This window comes from Lepisosteus platostomus, chromosome 9 (assembly GCF_059453375.1).
Source record: "Lepisosteus platostomus isolate fLepPlt1 chromosome 9, fLepPlt1.hap1, whole genome shotgun sequence".
In the NCBI taxonomy this organism is placed as follows: domain Eukaryota; kingdom Metazoa; phylum Chordata; class Actinopteri; order Semionotiformes; family Lepisosteidae; genus Lepisosteus; species Lepisosteus platostomus.
Window position 1 is genome coordinate 22,671,678 of NC_142619.1, and position 24,500 is coordinate 22,696,177.

The 24,500-nt window shown below is 36.7% G+C and overlaps 1 protein-coding gene across 4 annotated transcripts in view; it reads left to right on the top strand.

Annotated features, from left to right (window-relative positions):
• The window catches only part of mgat4c (mgat4 family member C), a 298,157-nt gene that overhangs the window by 74,613 nt on the left and 199,044 nt on the right, over positions 1-24,500 (top strand). For all 4 annotated transcript variants that reach the window (XM_088647199.1, XM_088647200.1, XM_088647201.1 and 1 more), the window contains one exon: positions 6,402-6,473. The gene's annotated coding sequence lies outside the window, so the exon portion shown is untranslated. The remainder of the gene's footprint in view (positions 1-6,401; positions 6,474-24,500) is intronic.

Sequence of the window (24,500 nt, forward strand, 5' to 3'; positions counted from 1 at the left end):
GTTAATACCTCATGACCAGCCTTTCAAAACATTTCATTAGAGTAGATGTGATAGCTACTTGTCTGTAATCATTAAAACAGGTTGCAGTATTTTTCTTTGGCACTGGTATAATTGTAGTTTTCCTAAAACACACAGGAATGACAGATTGTAAAAGTAAATGATGAATATCAATATAATATTGAAATGTCTTATTATTTTGAGAAACATGATGTATCCAATGTGTAATATTTAATACATAATATTAATCAGACTCATTGATTTTTTTGTCAAAACAAATTTGTCTGCAGAAGTAAAAGAATTTATAAGATTTTTTTTAACAATCTCCCAGTGCAATGCTACACTGTTGTAAAAAGTTGTTACATACAGTGCCTTGCGAAAGTATTCGGCCCCCTTGAACTTTTCAACCTTTTGCCACATTTCAGGCTTCAAACATAAAGATATAATTTTTTTATTTTATGTGAAGAATCACCAACAAGTGGGACACAATTGTGAAGTGGAACGAAATCTATTGGATTTTTGAAACTTTTTTAACTAATAAAAAAATGAAAAGTGGGGCGTGCAAAATTATTCGGCCCCTTTACTTTCAGTGCAGCAAACTCACTCCAGAAGTTCAGCGAGGATCTCTGAATGATCCAATGTTGTCCTAAATGACTGATGGTGATAAATAGAATCCACCTGTGTGTAATCAAGTCTCTGTATAAATGCACCTGCTCTGTGATAGTCTCAAGGTTCTGTTGAAAGCGCAGAGAGCATCATGAAGACCAAGGAACACACCAGGCAGGTCCGTAATACTGTTGTGGAGAAGTTTAAAGCCGGATTTGGATACAAAAAGATTTCCCAAGCTTCAAACATCCCAAGGAGCACTGTGCAAGCGATCATCTTGAAATGGAAGGAGTATCAGACCACTGCAAATCTACCAAGACCTGGCCGTCCCTCTAAACTTTCAGCTCAGACAAGGAGAAGACTGATCAGAGATGCAGCCAAGAGGCCCATGATCACTCTGGATGAACTGCAGAGAACTACAGCTGAGGTGGGAGAGTCTGTCCATAGGACAACAATCAGTCTTACACTGCACAAATCTGGCCTTTATGGAAGAGTGGCAAGAAGAAAGCCATTTCTCAAAGATATCCATAAAAAGTCTCGTCTAAAGTTTGCCACAAGCCACCTGGGAGACACCCCAAACATGTGGAAGAAGGTGCTCTGGTCAGATGAAACCAAAATCGAACTTTTTGGCCACAATGCAAAACGATATGTTTGGCGTAAAAGCAACACAGCTCATCACCCTCAACACACCATCCCCACTGTCAAACATGGTGGTGGCAGCATCATGGTTTGGGCCTGCTTTTCTTCAGCAGGGACAGGGAAGATGGTTAAAATTGAGGGGAAGATGGATGCAGCCAAATACAGGACCATTCTGGATGAAAACCTGTTGGAGTCTGCAAAAGACCTGAAACTGGGACGGAGATTTATCTTCCAACAAGACAATGATCCCAAACATACAGCAAAATGTACAAAGGAATGGTTCACAAATAAACGTATCCAGGTGTTTGAATGGCCAAGTCAAAGTCCAAACCTGAATCCAATCGAGAATCTGTGGAAAGAGCTGAAAACTGCTGTTCACAAACGCTCTCCATCCAACCTCACTGAGCTCGAGCTGTTTTGCAAGGAAGAATGGGCAGGAATTTCAGTCTCTCGATGTGCAAAACTGATAGAGACATACCCCAAGCGACTTGCAGCTGTAATCGCAGCAAAAGGTGGCTCTACAAAGTATTAACGCAAGGGGGCCGAATAATTTTGCACGCCCCACTTTTCATTTTTTTATTAGTTAAAAAAGTTTCAAAAATCCAATAGATTTCGTTCCACTTCACAATTGTGTCCCACTTGTTGGTGATTCTTCACATAAAATACAAAAATTATATCTTTATGTTTGAAGCCTGAAATGTGGCAAAAGGTTGAAAAGTTCAAGGGGGCCGAATACTTTCGCAAGGCACTGTATATAGAAAGACTTGGAAAATGAAGTACATATACATATACATTATTTTATTGGTGTAGAAGCATAAAGCTGTCTATGTGGTCCCTTTATTTTTTCATTGGCAATATGATGGATGATGTTTCAAGAAGGTTTCACTTGGCCCTGATAACACAGTGTTGTCAAAAATGCAGACAGGGATTTTAAGCAGATAAAGATAGTAACAGCTACTCAGTGGATTTACACTGCATTGTTTATGTGCCCCCCAAAATTGCAGCAATGAAATACTGAAACTGGAGAAAAAGAAAAGGTTTGACTACAAATGCACCTTGTAATGAGTGAAACATATTTGAATTGCAGTTAATGAGCCTGGTCATTAAACTTGAAATATGCAGTGAAAAGCTGAAGAATAAAAACTGGTGTCTAAAGACAGGAGACTATATAAACACTTGGAAGCTGTGATTTTGAACTTGGTTCCATTTTACATTAGTAAGTTTGGATCTCTATTGGATACCTTCTGATTGCATATATTATGAATTTACATTTTATCTAATGTTAATTCAGTTAAATTATAATTGTACTTTTTATGATTATTTTATATTACTAAAAAGCCTCATGATTTCCATATTAATTTATGATTCTACCAGTCGTAATGTACAAGTCTAAAATTTGCTCAGTATGGAAATGGAATTTTCAACACTTTATTTAATGGCATATTTCAGCACTTTTAATTAATTATAATAATAATTGCTTACACTTATATAGTGCTTTTCTGGACACTCCACTCAAAGCGCTTTACAGGTAATGGGGACTCCCCTCCACCACCACCACCAATGTGCAGCATCCACCAGCCATAGTGCGCCAGAACGCTTACCACACATCAGCTATCAGTGGGGAGGAGAGCAGAGTAATGAAGCCAATTCATAGATGGGGATTATTAGGAGGCCATGATTGGTAAAGGCCAATGGGAATTTTGGCCAGGATGCCGGGGTTACACCCCTACTCTTTTCGAGAAACGCCCTGCAATTTTTAATGATCACAGAAAGTCAGGACCTTGGTTTTATGTCCCATCCAAAGGGCAGCGCCTGTTTACAGTATAGTGTCCCCGTCACTATACTGGGGCATTAGGACCCACATGGACTGCAGGGTGAGCACCCCCTGCTGGCCCGCTAACACCTCTTCCAGCAGCAACCTTAGTTTTTTCCAGGAGGTCTCTCATCTAGGTACTGACCAGGCTCACACCTGCTTAGCTTCAGTGGGTTGCCAGTTGTGAGTTGCAGAGTGATATGGCTGCTGGCCATACACTTTTTTAGGTTTAATCCATAATGTTCAAGTTTCAAAGAAGAAAAAAAAAATCAAAGATGTGATCATGCTATCCTGTATGCATGGTAAATATAAGGGCTAATAAGCCCTTTTCTCATTTGTTATTATTTAATAGAAAATAATTTGTCATCTTTCATTGACTGTCCTACAAATCTAATGTTCCATTAATTAACTATTGGTAGTTATCTAAGTGTGCAAAGGCATTTTCATTTGTATAAAAAAGTTGTTGCCATTAAATGAACAATTGAACTCGTTGCTTGTTGCAGAGCTCTGTATTAAACTTGTCATATTTACTTTAAGATTTAATCATCGGAAACTCCATATAATTTATCAAATGATTTCATTTACTGTTAAATGTGAAACTTCTAAAATGTAAGACAGACAATATATGATTTCCTCATTAAATTAATCTGGCCTTAAATGTTTTGGATATTTCTCAGTACAAGTAAGGGATTATTGGTGTCTTATTATTGAGCCTTGATTTATTTTCTTGTAATATTTTTTAATGAATAAAATACTGATAATCAAGTACTTTAAAAACTATTTTTGGAACTCCTAATTAAGGTGTACACCTATTGTTTGGTTGGTGTGATTATTTGTGTAACCAGATAAAAATAACAACAGAGAGAGAAAATAAATATTTTATCCTCCATTACAATGTTGTCCTAAATCTATCTCTTAGCCTTTCTAGTTGCATTTTTATCTATGCATGCAATTCACTGTATTCTTTTTCTTTAGCTTGATACTAGTTTTTATTTGTTAATCCATACTGCAGGAATACTGCTTTTCAGCCTTCACTCACTCTTGCTGTAAATCTGTTCTGTGCTTCAGGTAGAATTATTTTAAATAATATATATATATGGTTACCAGCCATTTCCAACAGATTATATATGAATGCTGTCCCTTTCTACTTTAATACATTCTATAATCTATTTTAAGCAATAATTTCTTCCAAGTCTGCTTTCAAAATTGAAATAGTGAACTTCTGGCATGGAAATGTTTCCAGTGACTCAAGTTTCTTTGGTTCATTATGTTATTAGCCTTGAGTTGTGATGACAGATTAACACATGAAATCATAACATTTGAAGTTGCTCTAATGTCACACATTTTTTTTTAATGTAACATATTTTAATATTAACCACGTAAGAGTGGCCTAAATTTATAAGCCACAAATATTGTAGTTTCAGCTAAATATTAAATATCAAAAGGGCATAAGGCCTGTCAGATTTTGTTCCAACTTTAATTGTCAATTACAAATAATTGATCTAATTGCTGCTTCATTTTGACAGCATTTAACAATTTTTAAGGTCCCTAAAAGAAGACAATAAGTTACATTTGAAGTATAATACAGTTACTACTATAACACTGTAAACCTAGCGTATTAACAAATTGAAAGCTTTAATGAAAAAAACAAATGTATCTTTTGACCATCCAGGAACCAGTATGACACCTCTATTGTATAATGTAGTGTTCTGTCTCGATTAAGATCCACATTTAATAACACACTATTTATCATAATGTGCTAAAGTATCAGTATTACAGTTTATTGATTTTGCTTAGTTAATTTTTAGCATAGAGGATTGTTTGTTTAGAGGATATTCACAGGATGTACCTGTAACGATTCACAATCTAACACTTTAGGGATACTATAACCCTGAATATTTTCATCTACACTTCATCAGAAACGTCTTTTGGTTCATTAGAAAGACTAAATCTCCTAATGAAAATGGGTATTTATTTGAGCAAATCTAACTCCTTCGGATGAGACGTAAAACCGAGGTCCTGACTCTCTGTGGTCATTAAAAATCCCAGGGCATTTCTCTAAAAGAGTAGGGGTGTAACCCCGGCGTCCTGGTCAAATTTCCCATTGGCCCGTACCAACCATGGCTTCCTAATAATCCCCATCTATGAATTGGCTTCATTAGTCTGCTCTCCTCCCCACTGATAGCTGATGTGTGGTCAGCACTCTGGCGCACTATGGCTGCCATCGCATCATCCAGGTGGATGTTGCACATTGATGGTGGTTGAGGGGAGTCCCCATTACCTGTAAAGCGCTTTGAGTGGAGAGTCCAGAAAAGCGCTATAAAAGTGTAAGCAATTATTTGTTATTATTATTATTATTATTAACAACAACAACAACAACAACAACAACAACAATAATAATAATAATAATAATAATAATATTTTTAATCTAATTAGGGTCTGAAGTCTCTAGACAGCAGTTATCAGGCCCAGCCTTGTTTAACGTCTGAGATCTGAAAAGACCAGGTGGCACCGTTTACTGAAACTAAAAACTGCTACTCATTCACTCATATCTTGAATTCCTCCTAATGTGCCCTTTAAGTGCTTCCAGCAAGGTTGTATTGAAATAAATATAATGCATATAATCAATATAATGCATATAATCAAAGGAAACACTCAGCTTCTGACATGTTATTGTTGATTACAAATGAGAAAAATAAAACTCTGTAAATAATCAATGCTCACAAAGGCTTCATTGTAAAGGAAATCATGGAACAAATATATTCAATTATGATTACCAATTAATCGACAGGAAAAATGTTAAAAGTACTTGTGTGACTTGTGTGGAGTGGTTACCACAACACAGGTCTGTTAATTTGTTCCATTGGAAGTAAAATAACTCGTGTTATGATTTTTCTTGTTGGAATGTAATTAAGTTACAAAGGCACACACAGCAGGTTACATTTAATCAAAGCTGAAAATAATCTCAACATTAGGCTACCTGAACTTTTTATTTCTTTGATCAAGCAATTCTTCATCATGTAAGCATGCAACATGTGACGGGATCTAAGTCAGCACCCTGCTCAGAGGTAACAAAATTACAAACAAACAAGGGGAAAAAATCAATAGCAAGTGTCTCATGGCATGATGAACTGGCACTTCTTCAGAAAATCAATTTCACTTCTGCACAGTGTCCATGACTGATTCAGTTCCACAAAAGTATTCAGTGACCTTATTATTACATCTTTCTTTATATATTAAAGATGTATAGTGGAATTTTTCATTCCTTTATGTTAACAATTGAACATGATATACTCTCTATTTTCTCACCATTCCAATCTACAAAAACGTTTTTCTTCTCTTTCAGATTGACGGAGCATAAATGCTTGACCTTTGAAGAGATATCTATCAATAATGCTGTATAGGATACACAGTATAAGTAAGTGTTGCAAGATATATTCAGTAATCCTACTGATTTCTGCCATACAATTAACGTCTTTGGTGCGGTTCTCCAGATATTTTATTTCAAGTAGATATGCCTCATGCTAAACACAACATACATTACTGTCCTGTGAATTTACCAGGTGTAGGTTTCTATATTGGCATATTCTTGTATTAAACATTCTTAAATTAACTGCTTTTCCAGTTTAAGTTTCCCCTGCTACTAGAATATTTTTATATTGAACTAAACATTAAAAAATAATAATACCAGCAGTGAAGGAAATAAGAGTATTGGTGCATGGAATATTACTGGAAAACAACAATGACTGTTGCCTGGTGCTGATTTCTTATTATCCCAAAAGAAATACTAGATTCCCATGTTTAGCTCATGTACCTTTACCATACCAATTAAAGTACCAGTAACACCACAAAGATACATAATTCACAATATATGTGTGACCACTATATTGATTTACTGTACAATAAATGTCCATTTTATGTGCAACATTTGGTTTTTTTTTAAAGTAACGACAGAGGGTACAAACTTCTCTGAACGAGACCAACAGTCTTTTTTCACTTACGAATTGAGACAGATAAATGACTTTTATTTACTGCTGATGAAGACTGAAATTGAATGGTGACCCAGAGGTGAAAAGCTCCAAATGTCATTGTCAATCATGGCAGCTATCCAGTCCACAAAACTGTGAAAATTAACACAAGCTATCTGCAAGGCACATAGATAGCTGCAGCTAACAGTGATGGTGATTTTTGTGATAGAAGGAGATGGGTTGAAAAAGTATTTCATGCTTGAGGAGTTGTGGAACAAAATATATGTAGTGTGGAATTCTATCAGTTGTTTGCAGGCAGACATGTATAAAACAAATGCTCATCACAAAAGATTCATTTGACAGAAGTCATACAGTTTATTCAAGAATTGGATAAATGACTTATACTACAGTATATATGTGTTTCTTTTTTAAGTCCATTTGTTTTCAGTAACTTCTGTTCAACATTCTGTTGTGTGTTATATTATCTCTTATGGTACTCCTTTAACAGCTTGGATATCTCAAGTGTTCTCCCCAGGTTTAGTCTGTATTAATTCTTCATTTTATTCCTGTTTCTAGTATCCAGATGTATAACTTTTCAATATGATAGATTGGAAATAGTGCTTTTGATGTAGTTAAACAAAATATGGGTAAACACCTAATAAAGCTCTTTTCCTAGTTAGATAAAGCATATTTCAAATAATTTGGGCAAGCTTACAGTATATCCATCAATATGCTTAAAGCTGAAATTTTGTGTTGGTTTTCTTCTTTGAAACATTGTGTTTCTTTTAGTCTCTTTTCAGCATGGAATAAACCTTTACTTATTCCATTATTGCTGTTGCTTTATCAAAGAACTGTGGCAAGTAAGTTCAGAAAGACTCACCTTTTTAAAATCCACGTGGCCATTTTTAGAATCCTATTGCCAAACAAATGATCCTGTAGTGCAGTTCTAATCATTATTTCAATTACCTTGCACGTAATAAGACTAAGATTTATAGATTAATAGTTCCTTGGTTTGGTTGTGTCATGTCACTTGTTTGGTTTTATGAATGGGTGCTACATTTCAGGCAATGGTAATTATCTCTGTCTTGAGTAACTGTTAAATGAGTTTTATTAATGGCATATGTCTCTTGCTGCTTTAAGTGCAATAGTTAGAAAATCATCAGACCCTGATGTTTTGATTCATTTACTTATTTCTAGTACCTCCAACATTTCTGCTTCTTCTATTTGAACAGTATTTACTATAGACTTTTGTTTTTCTTCAGCCTGAGAAATGTTATCCTTCCTTAGTAAATATCTCAGTGAAATATTCATATAGTGCATTTTACCAACTAAATAATTCTTTAAGATGGCTTTGGTCTATAATCATTTTTGTCCACTTTTGAACATTTTGTGTAATTTGTTTAATTAGTGAATATTTTAAAAACAGAAACTCCCAAAATGACACCATTAAATACTGAAAACAAGTAACCCTTTGTTGTTAAAATCCTGTCTGCCATTTCAATGTGAAAATCACCTGTAAAACACTCATACTTAGTGAATCACCACTGCACACCTCTTCTTGTTAGGTCAGGTTTTTCCTGCTGTCTAGGAAGGAGGACCAAGAAAATAATTCTTAGTCATGTCTCACATTTATTTTTGAACTGCTAACAGAACTTTTGATTTTCCCAATCTATATGAGGTTAAGTTAAAATCTCCCATTTATTTTCCTATATACAGTGCATACTTTTTTATTTAACTATATACTGTAAGCCTGCTGTATTGTTAATATCTGAATAAGGTAGTCTATATCATACTCCAAATACTATTCATTTAAAATATTTTTTATAAATCTGAAACATGTTGATTCTGAGAACTTAGATTCATCTAAGCTAATTGTCTGTGCTTGTATGATCTTTTTAATGTAGAGGGCTTCACCTTCATCTCTTCCATCTCTTCTTTATTGTCTTTTAGAGTGTTGCATTTCAACTGTTGTTGTAAATGTTATTCAGTGATAACAATTACTTTATAATTGTCTACTAAAGCATTATAATTTCAATCTCTTGTATTTTGTTTCCATTACTTCTAGTATTTCAGTACAAGAATATAATTGCTTTGTCTTTTGACATTTTGTTTTTCTTCATGCTGCTCCCTTGCATATTTTCTTCAGAGCCTCCCCTCCATTTTAATTTAAATGTTTTTAGTTTTTTTCTGAGGGTCCTTCCCTATAATGACCTGGAGCCCATCACATTCAGATACAGTTCATCATGCATGATTTGGAATGATTGGTAAAAATGGTGATAATTCTGCATTACCTGAACATTTTAGGTAGTTTTGGTAGAGTTTCCTGCCTCGGAAAGCTATCTAACAACTGATGGTTTAAAAGGTACAAGTTTGCAGTCTAGTACTCTTGAGGAACTAAAAATAATTCATTTTTTTCTCTTGCTACCTGTTAGCATCCCTCAGAAATAGAGAAGTGAATGAATTCTCCAAGGTACTTAATAATCAGTCATCTCTGTGATGAATTAGAAATAGCAGATTATGAAAGACCCTGATTATTCCCCTTTGATGTCTGGGAAAGACCTACACATAAAAATGTATGGCAGCTGTTACTTTTGAGATTTCACAATTTGTCATTGTTGGTGAGTCTTTTTTTACACATATTGCGAAGTTCAAACATACAGAATCACACAGTTCAATGTTTGATTGACTTTTTATTAAATCAGTAAACTTGTAGCTGGGTGCAATCTAGAAATGAAATACAAAATAGAATCTTTTCGCCTGTTTTGTGTTTATATGGAAACTGATAGGTGGGGTTCGAGGGGAGAAGCTGGGGGTGCTCCACCCCTTTCTCTATCATTCAATTTTTTCTTTCCTATTTAAACCCTAACTACACTAACATACTCGTCTAAAGTTTTGAAATCAAGTCTCTTGAGCGCCAGAAAAATAATGGCTCGCATTCCTAATTCTCTGCCATCCCCAGATCGCCTTTTTCTCCTCCAGTTTGTTTTCTGCTGTTTCGCCTTTTCAACCTCCTAGTTTTCAACCTAATCCACCTCTCTCCCCCTTCGCCAATGTTTCTGCTTCTCCCATCCAGCCTTGAGCATTAAGCTGGTCAAAACACCGCCGCACCACCTCGGATACGCCGACTCGTCTCTTTTACAAAGACTGGCCTCTTTTAAAGCTCCTCAAATCACTGTTCAACAGATATACTCCTATTCCACCTGTCTGACCATTAAGGCCCTTTTCTACTTTTATGCGATTCAGTCTCAGCTGAACCAGTTTTCCCTGCTCTCTCCACTGCAGTATCTTAAAAACGGACAGTATTCTGCAAAACTGACAATTCCTCCTCCTTCTCTCGGCTCTTCCTTTTCCTCCTGCACAGCTACCGAGCTATCTAGTAGATACCCTTTCTCTTCAGATTTCCCAGCAGGTTTCTCAAATAGCCAACATTAACTCCTGTCTGCTCATAATTCCCTCCATACAGCTCCGCATCCTGCTTCAGCCCCGCTCGTCTCCAGTCTCCCTCTGCCCATCACCATGTCAGATTTCACCCTCAGCACAGCTACTGCCTCAGGCTCTTAGGCTGTAGCTTCAGTCCATCGTCATATTCTCGCTCCTCATTTGCACCACAAGATTCTTGAAGGTAAAGATGTCAATCTCCTTTCTCTCCTCCTACCCAGCTCTGAGTTTATTGATCATCGAGTAGTGGATTGTGGAGATCTTGCTGTTACTCCAAAATCCCGGGACCCACGTCTTCTCAAAATTTAACCCTCTGCGAATTTATTTTGTCTTTCTGTATTTTCAGAGATGTCTTTTGTTCTACCTACCCTCTTAGGCGCCAGCAGTTGGACCACTACACAAACTATATTGCTGATCTTTCTGTTCGATATGGTGTTTCTTTATTTTATAAATACCACCAAGCCTTTTCAGCTAAAGCTGCAGCTATTCTCACTACAGATAATCATATTTTGACTGATCCTCTCCTTTTTCACCAACCTTTCAGTGGCCTCAGAGCCAACAGGATTTATGCTTCTACTGCTCATTCAACCTCATTCTGTCCTAGAGCTGCAGCCTCTGCCTCTTTCTCCACCTTTTCTGTCTCTGCTTCACTCGATCTGTCTCTCTTCACTGATGTTTCTGCTGTCAGTTCTTGCAGATATATTCAAGGTTCAATGGTTTTGTAGCTTTTGGAGCTCTTCCCATGTATGATCCTCAGCCCTTCTGGAGCTCTACCTTGTTGTAGCTGCCGTCCACATCTGGGGACACCAGTGGATCGGAAAATAAATTCAATTTAATTGTGATAAGAAATCCACCATTTTCATCATCAATAAAGGAACATCTCCCCCCCCCCCCCCCCCCCAATTTCAAGCCTCCTTCGCTGTCTCAACTGGATTTCTCTCACTCATAACTTCCTTGTTAGAGCTGAACACCTCCCTGGACTTTCTAATGCCACAGCCAATGTTCTTTCTCATTTATAGATACCCAAAATCTGCAACCTGTTGCCCAATGCAGTTCCTTCTCCTCTTCAAGTTCCGGACTTCCACAATCTTCTATTTCACTCGAATCAACTCTCTCTATTCCGCTTCAATTTGCACGGTCCTAAGTGTCTGCTGTTTTAGATCCAGCCACCCAAGCCACCTACTCTTCTGCCTGGACGGCATACACCACTTTCTGTGCATTCCTCCAGCTGCCTTCCACTCCCATCAACCTTACTGTTGTTATCACCTTTATTGCTTATTCATCTCTTCATCTCTCTCCAAGTGCTATAAAATCTTACCTCTCAGGGATTCATTTCCACCTCAGGCTCCAGTCTATTCACTGTCCTACCCTGCTCTCTATACCAGGAATCTGCCTCACGCTTCATGGAATCCAAAAGACAGCACCTCCAATTGTCTCTTCCAAGACGCCTATCTCCTCTGACATTCTCTTCATTATATCCTTTATCCTGAGGCAAGGTTGTTTTACCCCATATGAGGGTGCACTTATGAATGTGATGTGTCTGACTGCCTTTTTCAGTTTCTAAAGAGTCACAGAATTTACCAGTTCCTCTGTATCCTGTTTCCAGAATCGGGTCTTCGTCTTTGAGACCTGTCTTGTGTACCAGACTCCCACTTCATTCTCTTTCTACACTATTCTAAAACCATCCCCCTTCATCATGGACATTTCATCCAGCTATCCAAAATTCCGTCTCCATTGTGCCCTTATTCTGCCCTTTCCAACTACCTGGCTCTTCGAGCCTTTACTAACACCGCTGCTCCTTTGTTTCTCTCACCCTCTTTATCACTTGTAACCAGGCACTCGTTTTCATAATGACTGAGAAGTAACCTGGCCTCGCCTCGCCTAGCCCAGTTGTGAGGCAGCGCCACAAAAGAGTCAGGTGATTTCTTTCACTTCCTTCTCAAGCAGATTTCTCTTCCTTCTCAACCCCTTGGGCAGCACCTCTCAAAGTGATTCCTTCAGTCAGGGGTCCTTTCTCTTTCTCCTTGAGGGACACGTTCCCAGTCGTGAGGCAGGGTCTTTCATGCAACTCTCAGTGAGTCAAGGGGCTATCTCCTCCCTTCTATCACCTGAGGCAGGCAGTGCCTCTCAAAACGACTCTCAAGGAGTCAGGGGAGTCTTCCTCTTCCCTTTCTATCCCCTGAGGGCTAAGATCCCAGACACGTGGCAGCATCTTGCAAGTGACTCTCAGGGAGTCAGAGGAGTCTTCCTCTTCCTTCCCTACCCCTGAGGGCCCAGCTCACAGTCATGAGACAGTGCCTCTCAAGCCACTCTTCATGAGTCAGGGGTGTTTTGTTTTCATGCTTCAGAGGCTGCGGAGTCAGCCAACCCACACAGACCACTTGAGTTCCCTGTGCGGTCCGGGTGCTACTTTTCTACTTTACTTACCCCTGCTTCTTCCCTTGAACTAACAAAGTCATTACCATCATTCCCATAGATTAGGGCTTGATGGGCAGCACTTAAACTCCATTTGTGGGAAAGATGCAAAGCTGCAACAACATTCAGGGAACGTAGGTGAGATTCATTACTGTAATTTAATAAGAAAGGTGTACTTTTAGATACCTATTCTAGACACAGACATTATGGACCTTGCAAATTGTTGAAAATTGACCTTTAAGTGTCTAAGAATAGACATTATGGAGGCTATCTATTTATAATGTAAAAGCAGTTGTTTTAATCATCAGTTTCCATCTCTTTTAATGAATGGCTGCGTATTTCCACCTCTATTAAAAAGATGTAGATATGATCATTTTGCCATGTATTTCTGTATGTAGTTCTAGGGTCCAGGTTCAGGCTGAGTGGTCTTTCTTTTATTTCAGGTGAAAAAAAAACATTGGCTCTAGGATTAATCTCTGACATTCCTTCTAGTTTTCAAATATGGGTTTTCCAGTCATCTTTAGAAAGGTTGAGCTACCTTGAATATTTCTACAGCTTACATAATGTGAAAAAGATATTTCTGGGGAGGAAAAGAAAAAGGCAAACTACTCTGCTGTTGTAAAACAAATCCCAGGCTACATTGAAAGTAGAATCCTTAAGGCCATTCAATTCTTGAATTATTTATGATTCATAATTATTTGTGCATATGAGAAACAGATGAGCCTTGAAACCACTCCATGAATAAGATGAGAGTAATGATATGGATGTGTCTGGACGTGATTTGCATTGCTTGGAGATCATTGCATAAAGATAGTGAATGTCTTATGTTTCCTGAGACAATTTTAAATCTAAAACAGTTGAGTCAAAGAGGCTAAATTGGTGTGAGTAGCTGGTGTTTTCAGAGGGGCAACTGGCAGATGCTAAATGATTAGTCGGTTATTCCGTGGAGATACTTTTCTTGGCTTGAGAAAGTATAACCGTGATTATGGATGTTCTTTTCATGGGAACTGGCTACTGTCAGGTATTTTTTACTGTATAGGGAATTATCCTGTTGAATAAATTATACATTTTCAAACTATGCTCTTTTTTTAATCCTTTCTTAGTTATAAAAATAATTAAAATTTATCTAGGGACTTTAAAATTTTCATTCCATATATGTTTACAATTATTTCCTCATATCTGTTTATTGGTTAAATTCCAGAGATATAAAACATAAGTTTCTTGTCAAAAGACAAACAACAGTGAATAATACACTGTTGTTTATTTTTAAAATATTTTTCAGTTTCTGAACAATGGTGTCTTCCAGTTTGTTTCCTGTTGGGCTTGCAGAGCATATTTAATGCACTTGTGTTCTTACTGAATCAATATAATTATTTTAGAAAGGTTTTTCAAAAATGTTTTACAAGTATAAGATCATCCTAGAAATTTTTAAATAATGATTTCTCCTGTTTCTTCCCTTGTGTACAGATGCAGCCATTCAAAATGCGCGGTAAAAACCCGCGGTACGGTAACCTACCCACAAGCCACCGCGGGGCACCGGAGCATACCGCAGGGCAAGTGATTGGCTGGCCAAAATGACCGACAGGGGCACTCGTGGTGCATTGGTTGGTAGTGCAAAGATTGAATCATTTAATGTCTTTACTGTGCACATTTTAATCCGCTTAGTTTTGAATATTTATATGGATTTTACCACTAAAGGGAAATTTTAGTAGCTGAGCATAAAAAGAAGAGGAGCATAACGCATCTGAAGGTCATAAACGATATTAATTTAAAACATTACTGTATGTATGTAAACTGTACTGTGTATGGCTGGTCTTGGTAGTTTAAAGAAAAAATACACACCAGTCTTCCATTTCTCCCTAAACATTTTAAGCATGAAAGTTTTATGAAACGGTACCCAAATATGCGATTGCTGTATAGAATGAATTTTAATTAAAAAAAAATATTTAACACGAACATTAAGCTGTTTACATCTTCCGCCTGAGAACAGTCACCCGTTGCTACCCAACGCAGAATGGTGATTGGCTGACACCATCTGACACCCCTCTGATTGGAGAAAAAAGACGTGCTGGTTTGCTATACCAGGAAGAGAATTTCTTTCAATTCTAAACGTGTATTTTAAAAGTTTAAGAAGTAAAAACCTTACAGCGTACACAGATTTCTAAACTGATCAGGATCGTTATCTTTGTCTTATGCATAATAATGTTCACCGCTCTGTCCAGCAAATTAATAATAAACTTTATTTTATATAGCGTTTTAAACGAATAAGTAATTAGATTGCTCATAAACCTAATCACTTGCTTTTTCTTTTTATTTAGGCTCAGATTACAACTATAGATCGAATTATTAATAACCATAATAACAACCAACCAACAAAAACAACCATATAAACATAATGGTGGTGCTGGACCTTCCAGTTTTATTTATTTCTTTTTTAATCGCGTAACATAAACATATTACCGTATGCAAACTGTACTGTATACAATATGTACATGTATATTTAATGTCTTAACTGTGCCCGTTTAAGTATTGAATATTCATATCTAATTTTACCACTGAAGGGAAATCTTAACATAAACATACAGTATATGGCTGGTCTCGGTACTTTAAAGAAAAAAATACACACCGGTATTCCATTTCTCCCTAAACATTGTAAGCTTCGAAGTCTTTAACTAACGTGATACCGGAGTCAACAAGCATACTTTTAGAATTTGATTAAAAGGGAATATAATATGGAATCGCGTATCTCAAGAAATTAATAACGATATAATTATATTCATGTTGCAAAAGAACTGCAACGGACATAAAAACTCCCTTGCATGGTTTCATTACGACCAGAATCGGTCTTGAGATATTTTTAACTTGATTTACAGTATTTGAGAGGTATGTCTTAACACCGATACTACAGTGCTTAAGTACTGCTCACGTATATGTTTCTAGGTTTATATTATGCATTTCATACGGTCAAATTACTTTTGAGCAATAAGAAGCGAGAAACGGTATGCGTTTTACTTTCGTTTTGTGCTGGGACCCGTGGATTGATTAGAGATATCAAGTACATACAAGTCATTTTTTAAATGTAGTTCGTCTTGAAAAAATGTTACGAGTACATCATCTATCAACAATTACACAGGTTCTGTTTCCATATTGCGGATTTTGGTTACGTAATATTATTTTCTAGATTTCACGTTGTGAATATGATGGGATGTCTGATGGGATGTTTCTAAAAATCCACCCTCTGTAAAACGTCTTCTCTAGTTGTCCTGCATATGTATTCGCTAATGAAGCTGTGTGTTCTGAGCCTAGATCTCTACATTTCTGTATGAACCAGCTTAGAGGGCTAAAGACAGCTTGTGTTTAAATTGAGTGTAAGGCAATTTATGCTTCTAAAGTCATGGTCAGCATTTATCTTTGTACTGTGTTGTAAACTTGTTCTGTGCCAAGTCACATTATTTTATAGCGTTTTTAAAGCGTTATCAAATACGGTGTTACTGTAGTTTACTGAGTCCCATGTCACATGGTCTGTGATTGAAACCTGTAAAACCGGTTTAATTCGTCACAGCCAGCACTCTTCAGGTGTGAGGGTCTTCTGCTCAGAATGAAACGCTAAAATGTTTGTGTATATTCTAATGGTAGTGGGGGCGGGGTGTGTGGGAATAAGTTTGGTTGAAACATTTTCTCTGAAAGCATTTTCTTCTTGTAACCGATCTTGTTACAGCATGTTACAGTTTACTATTATTAACCATATTAATTTTAAGTGCTTAATGTAAAATCTTGTAAAAATATATTTTCATTGTTCAAATATACATTAAGTCTGACTATCATATAATAAGTTAAATACAAAACTAAAGAAAAAATAGGGTTAAATATAATTCAAAATATTTTGCTAACAATGTTAACTGTTTATGAATAATAAAATGTATTAACTAAGGAGTAGGATGGCACAGTTGTTAGTATGTTTTTTGTTTTTTTTTAACCCAATCTCCGGGAAACCATTAGTACGATGGTGAATCGGAGATTCTCAACCCTTGCTGCGTACGACTGGAAAAGAATTCGTGATCGGATCAACGAAATGCTTCGTAGGAGGAGGCAGTCTTTTCCTCTTGTCTAACAGTCTGTCCACAAACAAAACATTCCTGTTAGACAAGAGGAATTGAAAAAAAAACAATGTTGTCAATGAAAACCGGTGTGTGTGTCTCTCCCTGCTGGATGTCCCTCTCACAAACTGCTGAATGAATAAAATAATTTTATTGAAAACGAGTTTGCGATTGTCTGGTCTTTAAATTCTGTAGATACGCGATTCCATATTATATTCCCTTTTAATCAAATTCTAAAAGTATGCTTGTTGACTCCGGTATCGCGTTAGTTAAAGACTTCGATGCTTAAAATGTTTAGGGAGAAATGGAATACTGGTGTGTATGTTTTCTTTAAAGTACCGAGACCAGCCATATACTGTATGTTTAAGTTCCAAAATTAATATCGTTTATGGGCTTCACACGCGTTGCAGTATGCTCAGGCACTAAGTAAAAGGAGATGCTTCGTATTGCTTGACTAATTTTAAAAACTAAGTTATAAATATAAAAATTGCAGGCGCTGCTCTGGTGCGTCGGCTCCTACACAGTGCCTGTCTGCCGTAAGCGTTACAATATACATACAGTACCCAACACTGCTTGTACCCATCTGTCATGTAAATAAAACACCTTGAATTGAATTGAATTGAGGGGAGAAGGGGGGGATACTAAAGCCAATACTGGCTCAATGGGCTTTGACGTGCTAATGCGTTAACGGTCCGGGTGTGGCAGGCTTCCAATGTCAACTCGACTCGATTAGAAGACAATGAACGTATTTTAGCCCTAAATGAATTAATAGCAAACATGGTTTACATAAAATACATTTTTCCAAGAAAGTTTATAATAATACGATCTATAGTTGAAATCTGAGCCTACTTTAAAAATAAAGGAAAAGCATTTTCAGAGAGCAATCACGCTGTGTTTATGAAGAAAAAGTGATTAGGTTTATGAGCAATCTAATTACCTATTCGCTTAAAATGCTATATAAAATAAAGTTTATTTAGAGATGAATGATCAGTGTCGCAGTTTAAATAATGTGAGTCAGGAAACTAACACAGCGCCACCGGATTTAATAACGCAATAAAAACGCTATAAAATAATGTGACACAGTACAGCACAGTACAACAATACTGACCATGACTTTAGAAGCATAAATTACCTTACACTCAATTTAAACACAAGCTGTCTTTCTGTATGAACCTCTAAGCTGGTTCATACAGAAAATGTAGAAATGCATTAGCCTGATCATGATTAAAAAACACATAATTAAACACGCGTTTGCGATTTAAATCAGAACACGATTTAAATCAATATAAATGTTTATATTGTAACGCATACTGTCCCGCCTCCATTTCTCTATAAAAATTTACTGTTGCACACACACACACAATAGAAGCAGGAACCACTGTCAGAAGGGAAGATATATTCAAAATATCGCAAATATCGATCATGTTGCGATATTTTGAAATATAAAAGTCAATTGATTGTCCATAATATCGCTTACCTATTTTTTCGAAGAAATGTTTGTTAAAATAAAAGACCAGCACCAGCTGGATTCGAACACACAACCTACCAGTTGAAAGTCACGCACCTAGACCAGTAGGCTACAAGACAGCTCGCATGTTCAGGTAGGCGAAACAGCCTTACACAGCCCTGCCGCAGTACACGGATATAATCATACCGTTATTAAATTCTTTAGATACGCGATTCCATATTATATTCCCTTTTAATCAAATTCTAAAAGTATGCTTGTTGACTCCGGTATCACGTTAGTTAAAGACTTCGAAGCTTACAATGTTTAGGGAGAAATGGAATACCGGTGTGTATTTTTCCTTGTGATATTTTAAGCTCTAGTTGAATGATAGGTGTCGCATTTTAAATCATTTTCGTAGCTAGAAATTATGAAACGCCCTGTTAAAAGCAAGGAAGTTTTTATGCCCCGTTGAAGTAAAACAAAATGCCTGACAAAGTATGGCTTGGACAGATTCCAAGTGCTTGTACAAATGTGCTAAAGAAATTATACTTTGAGTATACAGCTTGTCCAAAGTCATCCATTATTAATACTATTAGTAATATCTTCAGTAAAGGCTTTGATGCATAAATATTTCTGATAAAGGTAGGTTGTGTACTTCTGTCCAACTGAGCAATCTTGCTTTCATAATATATACCAACATTTTAATGACTGATGATTAACATGCTGTAATACACAGTTCAAAATTAAAGGCTCAAATGCTGTACATGAGAGGTTAAGCTCCCCCTGGCGGTTTTACAAGGCGACGCCGGATAGTTAGTCACGTGACACACGTGAAATGCGTGATACCGCGTGATACTGTGACACGCCCACCGGGGTATGCCGCGAAATACCTCACCCATTTTGAATGGCTGCATCTGTACATCTTAACATACTGCATAAGCTTCTAGCTTGCTCCAGTAGTATTGTGACATACAGATGCAGCCATTCAAAATGGGTGAGGTATTTCGCGGCATACCGCGACACGCCCACTGGGGTATCACACGGTTCACGTGTGTCACGTGACTAACTATCCGGCGTCGCCTTGTAAAACCGCCAGGGGGAGCTTAACCTCTCATGTACAGCATTTGAGCCTTTAATTTTGAACTGTGTATTACAGCATGTTAATCATCAGTCATTAAAATGTTGGTATATTTTATGAAAGCAAGATTGCTTAGTTGGACAAAAGTACACAACCTACCTTTATCAGAAATATTTATGCATCAAAGCCTTTACTGAAGATATTACTAATAGTATTAATAATGGATGACTTTGGACAAGCTGTATACTCAAAGTATAATTTCTTTAGCACATTTGTACAAGCACTTGGAATCTGTCCAAGCCATACTTTGTCAGGCATTTTGTTTTACTTCAACGGGCATAAAAACTTCCTTGCTTTTAACAGGGCGTTTCATAATTTCTAACTATGAAAATGATTTAAAATGCGACACCTATCATGAAAAGAAAAAAATACACACTAGTATTCCATTTCTCCCTAAACATTGTAAGCTTCGAAGTCTTTAACTAACGTGATACCGGAGTCAACAAGCATACTTTTAGAATTTGATTAAAAGGGAATATAATATGGAATCGCGTATCTCAAGAATTTAATAACGGTATGATTATATCCGTGTACTGCGGCAGGGCTGTGTAGGGCTGTTTCGCCTGCCTGCTTATGCAAGCTGTCTTGTAGCCTACTGGTCTAGGTGCGTGACTACCAACTGGCAGGTTGTGTGTTTGAATCCAGCTGGTGCTGGACCTTTCAGTTTTATTTATTTATTTTTTAATCGCGTAACATAAACATATTACCGTATGCAAACTGTACTGTATACAATATGTATATGTATATTTAATGTCTTAACTGTGCCCGTTTAAGTATTGAATATTCATATCTAATTTTACCACTGAAGGGAAATCTTAACATAAACATACAGTATATGGCTGGTCTCGGTACTTTAAAGAAAAAAATACACACCAGTATTCCATTTCTCCCTAAACATTGTAAGCTTCGAATGAAACCACTAAATAAAGACATAAATATAGAAATCTTAAGATTTGTTTTATTTAATGTTGGTAGCAGGATGAACTGTCAGAGTGTATATTTTGTCGCAAAGTTGCTACAAGATGTTAACAGTGAAAAAGGTATTTAGAAATGAGTTATTTCAAGATGAAAAAGAAAACATACACGAAACATGGTTTCATTACGACCAGAATCGGTCTTGAGATATTTTTAACTTGATTTACAGTATTTGAGAGGTATGTCTTAACACCGATACTACAGTGCTTAAGTACTGCTCACGTATATGTTTCTAGGTTTATATTATGCATTTCATACGGTCAAATTACTTTTGAGCAACTAATAAGAAGCGCGAAACGGTATGCGTTTTAGTTTCGTTTTGTGCTGGAACCCGTGGATTGATTAGAGATATCAAGTACATACAAGTCATTTTTTAAATGTTGTAGTTCGTCTTGAAAAAATGTTACGAGTACATCATCTATCAACAATTACACAGGTTCTGTTTCCATATTGCGGATTTTGGTTAGGTACAGTATTATCAAATCCAGTGGCGCTGTGTGTTACTTTACTGAGTCCCATGTCACATGGTCTGTGATTGAAACCTGTAAAACTGGTTTAATTCGTCACAGCCAGCACTCTTCAGGTGTGAGGGTCTTCTGCTCAGAATGAAACGCTAAAATGTTTGTGTATATTCTAATGGTAGTGGGGGCAGGGTGTGTGGGAACAGGTTTGGTTGAAATTGCATTGGAGATCTATGTTCTTCACACCTGAAACATTTTCTCTGAAAGGATTTTCTTCGCAGTTTAACCGATCTTGTTACAGCATGTTACAGTTTACTATTATTAACCATATTAATTTTAAGTGCTTAATGTAAAATCTTGTAAAAATATATTTTCATTGTTCAAATATACATTAAGTCTGACTATCATATAATAAGTTAAATACAAAACTAAAGAAAAAATAGGGTTAAATATAATTCAAAATATTTTGCTAACAATGTTAACTGTTTATGAATAATAAAATGTATTAACTAAGGAGTAGGATGGCACAGTTGTTAGTATGTTTTTTGTTTTGTTTCTTTTTCATAAATACAACAGTAGTACCTGATGTCTCAGTGGCTTTCAAAATTAAATTATGCATGCAAACCTGTGAACTAGAAAGATAACTAAGATTTTAATACTAATTAAATGACCGCGGGCACTTTCCACCCCCTCTACATTCTCAGAGTAGAACAGACTAACCTTCTAATGAAAGACGGTCCACCCCCCACGGACAGGAAAAGTGCCCACAGGCACTTAAACTTAATATGGTCAGTAACAGTAAACAGTAACATGGTAAGAAGGAGCACGTACAAACGTTTTCGAAATAACCACATGTAAGACTCTGATGCTTAAAATGTTTAGGGAGAAAGTGGAATACTGGTGTGTATTTTTTCTTTAAACTACCAATACCAGCCATATAAAGTCTGTAACGTAGGGATTTCTATATGTCTTTATTTAGTGTTTACATTAGTGACAAAGGCTAAACTTTTAGCTTCAGTAACGTGTACATATCTCCCCTTTTTATAAAACGACTTGGTTGAAAACTGTTCCAGAGCCACTGTTGTTTCATCAGTGAAAAGTACATCATGAAATGCCTCTCCCTGTTCAATCCACTGGAAAAAAGAAAAGGAGCATAAAGCTTCTGATGGTCATAAACGATATTCATTTAGGAGCAGCATCAGAGGTATGTTTTTAACTTCACTGCATTGGAGAGAATACCATAGTGTGTTTTTTTTTTTACTCCCTGGCGGAAACTGGCTTCCAGAAGAATCAGTATGGCTCAGAGATTAAATAAAACTTCACAGACATTAACGAAGAGCATAACGCGTGTACTGTATACACTGCAAGTACAACCCAACTCTCTGCAGGAGTGCTGGCTGTGACGAATTGAACCGGTTTCACGGGTATTTTCAAAGTAGGAGGCGAGATTTCCAGCGAAAGACACCCCCCCCCCCCCAAAAAAAAACCCAGTAAATACAGCACTTACTAGTTAAAGGCTAGGCTCCCGACTACGGCGAAAGGAACCCTTCTTTCATTAGAAGACAATGAACATATTTTAGCCCTGAATGAATTAATAGCAAACATGGTTTACATAAAAGACATTTTTCCAAGAAAGTTTAGCCTTTGTCACTAATGAAACCACTAAATAAAGACATAAATATAAAAATCTTAAGATTTTTAAAATACATGACTTTGCTAAAATTTATTTGAAAATAAAAACAATTACAACCGCCAGGGGAGAGAGAGAACAGGGGAGGAATGTTGGTTTTGCATAAGGGGCAGGATTATGATAATTGGAGGACTTTGCGAGTGTAAAATGGTTTGATTATTTGATTTTGTATTGTGGTTGTTATCTATGTTTTTGGTTGGTATTATGTTTATATGGTTGTTTTTGTTGGTTGGTTGTTATTATGGTTATTAATAATACGATCTATAGTTGAAATCTGAGTCTAAATAAAAAGAAAAAGCAAGTGATTAGGTTTATGAGCAATCTAATTACTTATTCGTTTAAAAAGCTATATAAAATAAAGTTTATTATTAATTTGCTGGACAGAGCGGTGAACATTATTATGCATAAGACAAAGATAACGATCCTGATTAGTTTAGAAATCTGTGTACGCTGTAAGGTTTTTACTTCTTAAACTTTTAAAATACACGTTTTGAATAGAAAGAAATCCTCTTCCTGGTATAGCAAACCAGCACGTCTTTTTTCTCCAATCAGAGGGGTGTCAGATGGTGTCAGCCAATCACCATTCTGCGTTGGGTAGCAACGGGTGACTGTTCTCAGGCGGAAGATGTAAACAGCTTAATGTTCGTGTTAAATAATTTTTTTTAATTAAAATTCATTCTATACAGCAATCGCATATTTGGGTACCGTTTCATAAAACTTTCATGCTTAAAATGTTTAGGGAGAAATGGAAGACTGGTGTGTATTTTTTCTTTAAACTACCAAGACCAGCCATACACAGTACAGTTTACATACATACAGTAATGTTTATGTTCCTAAATTAATATCGTTTATGACCTTCAGATGCGTTATGCTCCTCTTCTTTTTATGCTCAGCTACTAAAATTTCCCTTTAGTGGTAAAATCCATATAAATATTCAAAACTAAGCGGATTAAAATGTGCACAGTAAAGACATTAAATGATTAAATCTTTGCACTACCAACCAATGCACCACGAGTGCCCCTGTCGGTCATTTTGGCCAGCCAATCACTTGCCCTGCGGTACCCTCCGGTGCCCCGCGGTGGCTTGTGGGTAGGTTACTGTACCGCGGGTTTTTACCGCGCATTTTGAATGGCTGCATCTGTATATTGGTTACAAACAATGTCAATATTTGAAAAAAAAACTGCTGTGTCCTAAGGGATATCAATGACCATTTATTTTCATCGGGTCAAAATTTAGATCACCTATTTTTAGATCACCTATTTTTATTTCAGTTAGTTCTCTGCAATGACCCTTGTACCTTCAGTAGATGAGTGAAGACAACTTCCATTGTCCTTGTGATGATGCACTTTTGATCCCTCCACATATTTTCATTCTTACACCGCAAAGGACTGATGCAGTTATCATACTAGCCCAGTAATCCACAGATGGGAGGGGCAATGTAATGTGGCAATCAAGAACACTCAGTGGAATCACCCAAGATTGTGGTATTTGGTAAGCTGTGTGCTGCCAGTAGTGAAAGTTAAAGGTATAAACAATATTTTAAACAGCTTCTGAATAGAGTGCCACTTGGATGTTACTACCACTCTTCTTGTGTATCAGCGGTTTGGTTAATCACAGTTCTCTCCTACTGATGGCATTGTTGATTTCATCCCACAAAGCCCAACATTGTTATCATGAAGTTGTACCATTGTAATCCTTGCTCTATTTGCTATAGAGCTTATATTGTCTTCCAGGCTTGCAGGAACGCAAAAGCTGTGGACCTGTGGAATTAGGCATCGATGAGCATAAGATTACTTTCAATGTGCACATCATAACA